The following is a 13,176-nucleotide window of genomic DNA, read 5'->3' as shown; positions in this document are numbered from 1 at the left end:
TTGGATGGATTCGATGCTGGCGTGACCACAGTGCACACGTCTGCTGTTGCTCACAGAGGTCCAAGGGACCGCTCAGGGAGTTTGTGTGTTCGCTCAGACACATGAAAAATTAGAGGGAACATTGCTTACCATATAAAGCACATTGAGGAGACTGATGTGATTGGTGCGCCTTACAAATAAAATTGAATAGCCAGGGGTGTCTAACTCCAGGCCTCGAGGGCTGGTGTCCTAGAGGTTTTAGATATGCTAGGTCAACACACCTGAATCAAATAATTAGTTCATTTCCAGGTTTCTGGAGAACTTCAAGATATGTTGAGGAGGTAATTTAGCCATTTAAATCAGCTGTGCTGGATAAAGAACACATCTAAAACCTGCAGGACACCGGCCCTCGCGGCCTTTTCCCCCTCTTCTCTTTATCCTCATACCCCGAGTGACTATGACAAATGGCTGCTCCCCACTCTGAGCATTTTTCTGCCAATGGCTCTTCCTGTTCAAAGGGGTTCTTTCTTCCCTCTGTCACCATCTGCTTGATTGTTGTGAATCTAATTAAGGATGTTGTCCCTGCTTGTGAAAAACTTGACTCGATTGGGCTGGGTTGGTGCATTGATGTGTGCCTTTAATGACCTTCACTTCCTGTCTCAGCAGACCAAAGCCTGGTGTATTTCCACAGATGGTCACTGGAGGGAGATAAAGTGCAAACATACAAACATAGGTTAAATCAATCCATGCCTGCATAAGTAGATGGATTGAGGCAAAGGTCAAGGCTTGTCAACATGAATACTGTACTTCTTTATTTTTTTTATTATTCCACTATGTTTAATTATTCAAACCTCATGTTTAAAACTGCTGCTGTCACTTTTTCCCTGTGATGAAAAGCATCAGTTGGTAGACCAAATTAAAGCCACATTAAATATTGTGATTCATATTTATGCATTCGCTTGGAGACAATATCAGTGTGTGAACGACTTTCTTCTGCAGCCTCTCTCCATCTGCTCTTGCTTGTAGCATTTTAACTGTCGTGTCCCAGCTTTCCCTCCTTCAGCAATATGGCAGATTCAGCTTTATTAGTATCAGCTCTTAGTATCGCCTCATGGTTGTACTTGATGTTACCTGCTTCTGTATGCACAGATGCAATCACTTACATAACAGCCACTGCTGCTCAGCGGTTGTGGGGGAGGATGATTTATGCTGACACGGTGTGCACCATCATGTCAGAGACAAATGCAGCTATTTATTTACAGACACACATACATAGTGTGATATATTCCCACTGGTCTGTGTTTGACGTCATCTTACCAGTAAGTCACACTGCGACGAATGACTTCCTGCTCTTTTACACTTACACACACGCACACGCACACACAGACAGACTGACTGACTCAGCCTGCGGCAGCAGAAAGAAGTCACTGATATTGATTACAAAAAAACAGAAAACCATCATCTGTTTCCCATCTCAGTAGAGAATAAAGTGGTGCTGTTTTTTATCCCCATCCTGTCTCCTTAGTTTACAGCAGCTGTCAGCTGGAGTGGCTCTTCTTAGATGCTGAATTTTCCTGGGTTTTTACAACAGTGGAAGTGTCTGTGGGTGTATGTGATGGTGCATTCTTGTCTGATCTGAGCTGTAAAAGAGGACACTCTGTATGGATGAATATTCTAGGTGAAATTCCTCGCTATTTTTGGATGTCTTTCTGGCTGTGTTTTTGTTTTATTCTGTCTGATGTGAGTTGGTTGTGAAGTGCTGCTTCGAGCATCTCCAGAGGTTCTGTTAAAATAAATACAAAATCTATTATTGAATCTTAATCTTGTCTTTTCTATCCTACACAGCAGCCTCCAGCGTGAATTTAAAATTTTATTGCAACAAAATAACCACATTTATAATTAGTTCTTACCTCCACATATAGATAAAAACACAAATGTGTTGGTGTGGAACGATGGCGGTATGTCTCGTCTCAGTGACTTATCAATAACAGAAGTACAGTGATTGAGTACATGTTCAAGGAGCCAATCTGAAATGACTTGAGTTTTATGATTTGGTATATTATGATGGGTAAATGATGCGTACACTTTCATCATAAAGGAATGGACATGGTCATGTCAAATCTAACCCTTGAGCCGGGCGATCGTGGCTCAAGAGTTGGGAGTTCGCCTTGTAATCGGAAGGTTGCCGGTTCGAGCCCCGGCTTGGACAGTCTCGGTCGTTGTGTCCTTGGGCAAGACACTTCACCCACTGCCTACTGGTGGTGGTCAGAGGGCCCGGTGGCGCCAGTGTCCGGCAGCCTCACCTCTGTCAGTGCGCCCCAGGGTGGCTGTGGCTACAATGTAGCTTGCCATCACCAGTGTGTGAATGGGTGGATGACTGGATATGTAAAGCGCTTTGGGGTCCTTAGGGACTAGTAAAGCGCTATACAAATACAGGCCATTTACCATCCAAGTTTCGCAGCAGAAATTGGGAGTAAGACTTTTTTCTTTCTATATTCTGTTGTCCAGTTTTAGTGAGCTTGTGCAAACTGCAGCCTCAGCACTTGGTGTGTTCTTCTGCTGCAACCTATTTAATCTCCCAAAATACTCTTTTGCTTTCCTTGGCTGTAACGAGTAGTTATTTGAATTACTGACAACAACAACCATGCCATGGCTGCTCAGTTTGAACCTCAGCAGGTCATCTTGATTATGTCTACATGCCTAAATGCATTCAATTGCTGCCAATTAGTAGATTCGATATTTGTTTTAACAAGCAGCTGAACAGGTGTACCTAATAAAGTGTCCAATAATGTCTGTGACAATGAGTGCTCCAGCTATAAAGGAACTAACCACCACTACTGCAGTTGTAGAGACCTAAGAGTCACCATTACAGTAGTTAAATATAAAAATAAATAAAACTGAGAATCCAGTACTTCAAATCTGTGTTCCATGTATAACCATATCCAACATTTTTGCCTTATAATATTTTCCATATCCTTAGGATCCATACTGCTACATACCCCACTACAGATAACTTGTCCTTAAGACAAACCGCAAAAAGAAGCTCACAATACTGTTATACAATTCTAATACTAGTTAATTTGACCCAAATAGATTCAGCAATCAGAAGGCACACAGATCCTCTAACTCCTCACACGTGCACGCATCAAATACAAACACAGCACACAGATTAAAGTAATCTGGAACAGAGATTGAGAACGGACGTTAATCACAATTTTAGTTTCGCGGGTAGAGGAGAGACATTGGTGAAATGGGGTGAAAGATAATTGTTTCTGAGAAGGATTTTGCACTTAGACTCAATTAATTCTGTATATTCTGTGACAGAATGACTTGTTTTTCTGAGTGTGAAAAATGTGTGAGTACATGAGGCTTTTTTTAAAAAAAAAAAAAAAGAAGCTTCCTCTTCTTTTCAGACAGGCCCCGTCTTGCCAGTCAAATTGTTCGCCAGTGATGATGGCAAAGCGCGCGTACAGCTGTGTATTCAACATTCGGGATTGGAGTGGAGTGAGTGGTTTTTAACTGTGGAATGTTACACAACCAGTAGAGTCTTCCAAAAATGGAAATCATGTTGGAGAAAAAATAAGAAAACTCCACTGAGGAATCTTTCCCTTGATCCCTAAAGGATTTACTCACACAAGCCATCGTGCTTATTGTATATATATTTCTTTTATGTATATCTAAAAGAAATTGTAAAGCATGTATTAGCTCCATATGGTGTTTCATGTAGACACTTTAACACCATGCAACATTTCCATAATAACAAAGTTTTATCCTGAGCCTTTAAATTTCTCTCAGCCCTTTCATCTCTTCCCGAAAATCACAATGTCTTCTTCAGAACTGCAATCTCTGTCATGTTGTTGTTTCAGATCTTTTTTTAAATAGCAGAATAAAAGCCTGAAGAGCATCTTTGGGGTTTTTTGGCATTTAATCTTCCTATAAGCACTTATAATCCTGCCTCCACTCTCGCTTCTTGTTTGCTTCATTATCTGTGTAATTTTCTGTGTTGGATCCTGCTCTGTCTTCTCTCTGGAGATGAGTAAAGCTAAGAGCAGGAAGAGAGCAGTTGGTGTTACTGCTAATGCATTGTCAATCCTCATAAAAGCAAAGAGCAGAGTGAACACTGAAATATGCATGCACGTAGATGCTCGCAGAAATACAAGTCAACCTCTGACCTGCTAAAAGCTTCAGTTGTTGATTCAATCTAGCAGAGGGCAGTTATTTAAAGCATCACTTCTTACTGTAAGGCTCTGAATGCAGCAGTGTTACCCTTTCAAACTGTCTAAGTATGCGTGTCCTTTCAGGTGTGTTTGAGTGAACTCACCCTGTGTCTTACTTTACATATACACTGATCATATCACTTGCAACCACAGGATGAAGCAGTCAATACTTGTCTAGACAGAGAGGGTGTGCACTAGGGATCACAGCAAGACGGGGTGAAAAGTCAGGGTACTCTATCACGATGATGTAACCAGATCATACTGACTAAAATGGTTAGACTAGTCATTAGTTTACATACAATACAGCTCGGAAACATGAGAGTATTTTTCAGTATTTAATGTTGCTGCATTGCAGTAAAAAGGTGAAACGTGTAGAAAGTTCAATTCAATCCAATTCAATGTGCTCGGTTTGCAGAATTGATGTTCAATTCAATTTTATTTATACAGCACCAAATCACAACTGCATCGAGGCGCTTTATATTGTAAGGTAGACCCTACGATAATACCTGCAGAGAAAAACCCAACAATCATATGACCCCCTATGAGCAAGCGCTTTGGCAACAGTGGGAAGGAAAAACTCCCTTTTGACAGAAAGAAACCTCCGGCAGAACCAGGCTCAGGGAGGCGCGATAGATAGTCCCTGTCAGTACTCTTGCTGCAGCATTTTGGATTAGCTGAAGGCTTTTTAGGACATCCTGATAATAATGAATTACAGTAGTCCAGCCTGGAAGTATTAAATGGATGAACTAGTTTTTCAGCGTTACTCTGAGAGAGGATATTTCTAATTTTTAAGATATTGCACAAATGGAAGAAAGCAGTCCTACATATTTGTTTAATATGAATTTAATAAGAATGACGTGTTTAAAATGAGGATTACAACACTGCAGCAATAGTTTAGTTTAAAGAGCAACTCTGCAGCAGAGACATTGAGCTGTTAGCCGTTAGCATGCGTCCGTACTACCTGCCCCGGGAGTTCTCGCATGTTATCGCGATAACAGCGTATGTCCCCCCCTCGGCCAACGCGGATGCAGCCTGTGACTCTCTCCACTCTGTGGTCAGCAGACTGCAAACACAATCACCGAGAGCCCTTCTCATAATATCAGGGGACTTCAATCATGCCTCACTGGACTCCACACTGCCCACCTTCACCCAGTATGTGACCTGCCCAACCAGAGTCAATAAAACACTGGACTTACTGTATGCCAATGCAGAAGAGGCATACAGTTCATCACCTCTCCCTCCCCTGGGCAGATCTGATCACAACCTGGTGCACCTTGTCCCTGTGTATGAGCCCTTAGTGCGCAGGGAGCCACCAGCCACCCGCACAGTACAGAGATGGTCAGAGGAGAGCGAGGAGGCTCTTAAGGATTGTTTTGAGTCGACTGTGTGGGAGGTGATTTGTGATGACCACGGAGAGGACATCGACAGCCTTACTACATGCATTACTGACTATATAAACTTCTGTGTGGATAACACTGTACCTACTAGGACTGTACGGTGTTTCTCCAACAACAAACCTTGGATTACCCCAGAAATTAAAACCGTCCTCAAGCAGAAGAGGAGGGCCTTCAAATCCAGAGACAAAGAGGAGTTGAAAAGGGTGCAGAGAGAGCTGAGGGGACTGATAAGGAATGGGAAGGAGAGCTACAGGCAGAAGATGGAGAACCAGCTTCAACAAAACAACGTTGGTGAAGTCTGGAGAGGCCTCAGAACCATCTCGGGCCACAAACAGCAGAACTCTCTGCCTGGGAGGGATGTGAGGTGGGCAAATGAACTGAATCATTTCTTCGACAGATTTGATTCAGCCATGAGGCAGTCTGCAACATCGGCTGCAGACTCACCCACCCCCACTGCTGCTGTTCCACCTCAGACACTTCACACCTCCTCTATTCACCCTGCTCACTCCCCCCCACCCCCAACTGCAGCATCCAATACACACTCAACACAAGGCTCCAGCCTGTCTCTCTCAACCACCCAGGTTAGGAGGGAACTGAGGAGGATTAATGGCAAGAAGGCAGCGGGTCCAGATGGCATCAGCTCGAGGGTCGTCAGGTCCTGCGCGGACCAACTGTGTGGGGTGATGGAGCACCTCTTCAACCTGAGCCTGAGGTTGGGAAGAGTCCCACAGCTCTGGAAAACCTCCTGTGTTGTACCAGTGCCAAAGACTTCACACCCCAAGGACCTCAACAGCTACAGGCCGGTGGCTCTGACATCCCACCTGATGAAGACCCTGGAGCGGTTGGTCCTGGCTCAGCTTCGGCGCCTAATAAGCTCATCACTGGACCCACTTCAGTTTGCCTACCAGCCTGGCATTGGAGCGGATGATGCCGTCATTCACCTCCTACATCGTTCCCTCGCTCACCTGGAGACCGCTGGAAGCACTGTGAGAATCAAGTTCTTTGATTTCTCCAGTGCCTTCAACACCATTCTTCCCTCGGTTCTAAAGGACAAGCTGGTGAACTCTGGAGTGGACCATCACCTCACTACCTGGATCCTGGACTACCTCACCGACCGACCACAGTATGTGAGGACTCAGGGCTGTGTGTCGGACAGGGTCGTCTGCAGTACGGAGGCCCCACAGGGAACGGTTCTGGCTCCGTTCCTCTTCACCATCTACACTGCAGACTTCTCCCACAACTCCACCCAGTGCTTCCTGCAGAAGTTCTCTGATGACTCTGCAATAGTCGGCCTCATCACTGATGGGGACGACAAGGAGTACAGAGGTCTGACCCAAGACTTTGTGGACTGGTGCCAGCTGAACTACCTCCAGATCAACGCCAGTAAAACCAAGGAACTGGTGGTAGACTTCCGCAGGCACAAGCATTCTCCACTGCAACCACTGAACATCCAAGGTATGGACATTGAGGCTGTGGACAGCTACAGGTACCTTGGTGTTCATCTGAACAATAGACTGGACTGGACTCATAACTCAGACGCCCTCTACAGGAAAGGGCAGAGCAGGCTGTACCTGCTGCGGAGACTCAGGTCGTTTGGAGTGGAGGGCCCACTCCTGAAGACCTTCTATGACTCTGTTGTGGCTTCTGCTATCTTTTATGGTGTGGTCTGCTGGGGCGGCAGCATCTCTGCTGGGGACAGGAAGAGACTGAACAGGGTGATCCGAAGGGCCAGCTCTGTTCTAGGATGCCCTCTGGACCCAGTGGAGGTGGTGAGTGACAGGAGAAGCTGTCATCCCTGTTGGACAACATCTCCCACCCCATGCAGCAGACTGTGACAGCACTGAGCAGCTCCTTCAGTGGGAGACTGCGGCACCCACGGTGTGGGACGGAGAGATTTCGCAGGTCTTTCCTCCCCACTGCTGTCAGACTCCATAATAAAGACTTTAACTGAACAAGCACACACATCCATACATATGCAATAATACTAAGTGCAATAATCCTTTCTGTCATCGTTGTATTTTTACTCAGTTGTATATAGTATTTGTATTTGTATTCTATTTTTATCTTATTGTATATTTATTTTATTTTATTCTACTGTATATAGTATTTTATTTTATTCTATTCTGTACAGTTGTGTACTGTATTTATTCTTATTGTATTCTAATTTTTGCCTCATAACTTTTGCACTGTCCACTTCCTGCTGTGACAAAACAAATTTCCCACGTGTGGGACTAATAAAGGTTATCTTATCTTATCTTATCTTAAATACAAAAAAATAAGAAGACACTGGCACTCTGAATGTTAGATGCTGGCTTTCAGTTCTCTTTGTTTTCCTAGTTAAATTTTTTTACCTTTGTGTTTATAAAGCACCTTTAAAAAAAGTTACAAAGTCCTCAACAATGATAAAAGCGACCAATATGACAAATTTAAGTTAAGAAATAAACACAATAAAAATGTTAAAAATAATTTCCAGTTCAAAAGAATGAAGAGTTCTTTTGTGATCTCCATGATGATACTGTTGGATGTAGTTGATGGTCACAGAATATTTTTGGTAGGCTGGTCACTCTGTTCCAAGTTTTTTTTTCCATTTGTGGATAATGACTCTCCTTGTGGTTCATTGGCGCTCCAAAGCCTAACGAATGGCTTTGTAACCCTTTTCAGACTGATGGATGTTAATGACTCTGGCATGATTTCTTGGTTCAACAGTTCTGGCACTAATCAGGCCTGGGTGCGGCCACTGAAATTGAACTCAGAGGTTTACTGGGGTTATCTTTGTATTATATTAAAATGTGTTTGATGATCTAAAACATCCACGTGCAACCAATGTGCAAAAAACGAAGAAATTAGAAAGGAAGCAACTACTTTTCAGTGCTGTATCATAGTGATTCATTGTGTTTTCTGTCAATTACTGCATTAAATCTTTGAAGGAGACCTATAAGTGGTAAAATTCACAAAAGTGTTTGTTCTCAAATTCATCTTTTACAGACATGAAGGTGAAGCAATTTAACAGACAAAGTTATGCAATTTGCTGGAAAGACTGCACATTCACATATGAGTGAAACAAGCGTCAGGGTGTGAGGGAGAAGTGATACTGAGCAGCAGGCAATAAAAGAAGGGAGAAACTGAAACATAACCCCCACCCCCCTGTTTTTGCTATTTTATGTCAAGGCGGTGTTGCTAGGGGTAACCATCCGAGCAAGAAAGGAAAAAAAGGAAAATGGAGAGACCAGCTTGTAAGAGGGATGGCAGCAGAGAGGCTGGGAGAATAGGAAGCAAGTGAAAGAGTGCAGAAAAAAAGAGAGCGACCTGATACTACTGCATCTCTCGCTTGAGTGAGCAGAGCTGATCAAAGCTGTGCTCCAGATGATGATGACGACGACGAAGCAAAATAGTCAAGCAGAGGACGAGACAGCCTGCCAACATCAGCAGTAGAGCGGGAGGCTGCCCAATCATCAGCTGACATGCTCATGAGTTCAGCAGCCAATGAAATGCTGCACAACCACTCAGACGCAGAGACGGCACAAGCCTGGCTCAGATCTCTTATTAATGAATGGAGCCGTTCCCAGGCTGCATCACAGCACACCTCTGCACTCCCTGCTCGGCTGCTCTCTCAACTGACACAGGAAAACTGGGAGAAAACATCAACAGTGACAAAAAGGACAGCAGCAGCACAGGAAGAGTCAAAAACTGGCTATGAAGAGACGACAAAAGAACACAGAAACCCACAATGAAGACACAACTGAGTACATGACGGAAGCCATTAAAAGCCCGGATTCAGAGCCTGATCTTGAGCCACCGGATTCTCCATCGTCATCATCATCATCTTCCCCCCCTCTTCCTCCGTTAGCCATGCCACCTTCTGGATCTGCCTCAGCTCTCCTGGCTCTTGCATCTCCAGCCACCAGGCGCTCCATTTCCATGGGAGACTTCCGGAGGGTGACAGGGGCTCTGCTAGCAGGTTCGGAACCCCCGTCCACCTCTGCCACGGCCCCCTCCTCCAAACTTGTCACCCCCAGCTCCAGCATGGAGTTCGAGGCAGCTCGGCGACGCCTCCTGGAGGTAGAGGAGCGCCAACGTGTCATCAGAGAGATGGAAAAGCGACTGGAAGAGCTCAGGGAAGTGTTTGTGCGCTCCGAGCAGGAGGTGGTGCTTCACGGGGAACTGGTGTCGCGGATATCAAGTGCAGCCCAGCAGGGGGAGCTGTACGTGGCGGAGAACAGCCAACGGCTCAAGAAAGGCCTGAAGTTCAAGAAGCATCGGCCTACCATCGTTTTTTCCTCTATGCTTGGACTTCGCACGTGCCTCCCCTGGTCTATGAAGCTAAAATAGCTAACATTTCATCCATAACTTTAGAAATGTGCTTTAAATAACTGGGAAGACAGACTTCCGTTCTTTAGCTATCACTCATTGACACGGCTGCTCTCTAGTTTCCACCTTTTCTTTTCTTGTTTCCTGAGGCTGGTCCTCGGGGGGCTTTAGAGTGCCTACAATAATCACAGTTGCTAGTAAAGAGCTTTCCTTTCAGTGTATTACTGAGGAATTTTTTTGATTAGGAAACTAATCAAGCCAGTACCAGTGCAATGTGTACAGGATGTCATTAGTTCTCTATTTTTTCCGCACACAGTTTGCTGCTTGCAGTTTGTTGTGAGGCTGGAGTTGCACAGGAGAGATTCAGATAGAATCTATCTGTGGTGCATGGATGAGTCATATTTCAGGTGATGTGCAAGGAGAGGTTTAGACTGTGAGGTACCGAGAGCTTCCGTGTATATGGCTTAAGTTATACGGCTATGAGAATTATGTAATATTTACCCATTCACAAAATGGAAAAGAAACAACTCTGTGAATTGATTTAAGAAAAAAAAAGATGAAGAAAGGATGAAAGCATCTGCGTTTTCGGGCTCGTTGTGAGGGAAGTGAAGGGCAGTGAAAGAGCAAGCTAAAGATTGCTGCAGTGTTATGTAAAACCAAGTATGCAGGAACAGGAGATGTAAGAACCAGAAAAATAGAAAAGGAACAAATCTAGAACTTAGATGGCTTTTACCTACAAAGTAAACGTGCCTTGGCTTCTCTGAGACCACTCGTCCACTACCACAGCATCTGCTTCTGGCAGCATAAACAAGGAAAGACAGCAGGAAAGAAATTCGGGCTGGAAGAGTTCCACCTGTGGCCTCTTTTTATCCAGTCACCTAGCAACCAGTTGTCTCTCTATCCTAAATCCTCTTGCGCAAACATACAGAATGTATCCAGCAGAGAGCTGTAACTACAACACTATGATTTGGCTTTAGAGATCTACTGAAGGATTTAGGCGCTAATAATTCTACTTATTTAAAAATCTACTAGAACTGCCTGCGTAGGAGGAAATACTATTGATAAAAGCTTGTGGCTAACACGGTTTATGATTTGGGGCTACACCCATGCATCTATCATTTAGAAAACTAGAGCATCACCATTTGCTGATTGTGTCTTGGTGCTGCATGTGACTGTAAGAGTTGCAGCGGCTCCCCCTGTGATTGCACTCTTAAGTTAGATAAGTAGTTCACATTCAGGGTTTATTTGTGAGATGTGTATGAACATCCAGAATATATATATTTGTCTCGTTATATTAAGCGATCAACCTGTAATTACATTGTAATCCTTAATGCACTGCAAAGCATTGTCCCATGTGCAGAAGGTGACCTAATTTTTACATATAGATGTTTCAGAGATGATGCATCACAGAGTCTGTGACTCTGTAAAGTAAGGAATTTCAAAAGAAACTCGTAAAGCGTTCAGTTTCAGAATCATGCAGTCAATGTGAGGAAAAAAAACAAGCAAAAAAAACAAGATGCATGTTAAAGTAGATGTGACAACTAAAGCATAAGCTTAAATTTTATAGGATTGAAAGCAGTGAGAGAAATAGTTGGGGTATTTTCTAACTTTCCTTTTAAAGGCTTAAATGGTCTGTTTGTCTAAGTTTCTTTTCAGCACAATATAAAGGGGGTACTCCATGAATTTTACACATAAATTTCAGCTCGCTTGTAAATAGAAAACCACTAGGACTGTGAAAACTGATGCAAAATGGAGAGATTATTCAAAAATCTGATTTGGAAGACAAAGAGGTCTATCAAGAAAGCTCCTCAACTTTGTTACCTTACAGAATCACTGGAGTACCCCTTCAAGCAAAGGAAACGGCATCTTCAGTGTTACCGCTGAGCAACCGACCTTATCACTGAATGTTGACTAACTCTATTTAAGCATTCCACATGACTAAGGTATTTATCTACTGCTTGCTTGTGCACATATACCAAACGATATTCAGCTCTGCTAGTTGATAGCAAAATGCTTTGCAGAACAAAACGGTCTCATAGGCCTTAAACGTGTATTCATGGTCCTATGTATATAGCTTGAGTTATAACTGATCATCCAGCTGACCTATACTGTAGATTGCTTTCAATATGCCTTATTCAGTATGTGTGCATTGGCAGTTCCTATACCGATGGTAATGATATATGAACAGGTTAACTCATGGCCATCATAGACCTCATCCTGAAGCATCTTTGTCTGAACAGGAAAAAACCCACACTAGTCATGCACTGCTGTGGGACTGCACCTTTTGTGTTTTCTATGAATGAAAATAACAACAACTATGTTTCCCAAAGATCTCTGGGCCCACTTGCAGAATGAATGTAATGTTTATTGCTTTTTTTTTTTTTTTTTTTTTTTTTTGCTGTTTGTTATCTTTTTTCTTCCAATATAATAATTACCGTACATGTATCTTTTTTGGACCTGTGGTTTGCAAAAAACAAAACAGAAAAATGCTCTTGTGTTCATTCTGTACTGCTGGAATTACTTAAACTTTTGATACGAGGGATTTTAACTCTTTTTGAAGATGTGGAAACTATTACCACAATTGCATCTCTTTACAGCCCTTTACAGACTCAGACGCTGGCCGACCACAGATCCAAAACTACTTTTCTGATTGCTATTCATCCTTAGAACGTTTTTAATATTTTGTGTTTGTTACTGTGTGATGTGGTATAATATATATATAAATATATTTATGTTGTAAGCTTTTCATTTCCGGTAAATCAGGTGTCGAATATTCACAGTATGATATTTTTACTGATTGAGAGCTGTATATTCTACTATAGTATGAATGTTAAATCAGATTTTAGTCAATGTTATATGCTTAACTGCAGGGTTGTGGCCACTGATTTTCTCTCAGTGTTAAAATTTGAGCTGAAATGGAAGTTAATTATCTCCTGAACCTTGATGTAACTGATGTACTTTTGAAAAACAGGCTTGTGGTTTTTGCTGGAAAGTGAAATACTGAATGTTCTGCCCTGTTTTCTTATTTTGCTTGAATTTGCTACTACTTCTTTTTGCTGTCTTGACACTGTTACAAACTTGAGGCACAGAGCCACATTGTGCAAGGCTAGTATGATTTCATTTTAAGCATTATAGGGGTGTTTTTTTTTTTTTGTAAAATAGCCTGAATTATTAGAATAAATGGACTTAATGATTCAAATGCTGCAGAAATGGGCTGCTTTTTTTCCTCCTTCCCCAGAACCTGCTAATATAAAGTGCTCAAATTTCAGATGGAA

The sequence above is a fragment of the Maylandia zebra genome, linkage group LG19 (genome assembly GCF_041146795.1).
Source record: "Maylandia zebra isolate NMK-2024a linkage group LG19, Mzebra_GT3a, whole genome shotgun sequence".
Classification (NCBI taxonomy): Eukaryota; Metazoa; Chordata; class Actinopteri; order Cichliformes; family Cichlidae; genus Maylandia; species Maylandia zebra.
The sequence above is the reverse complement of the archived record's forward strand: the minus strand, read 5'-3'. Positions refer to the sequence as shown.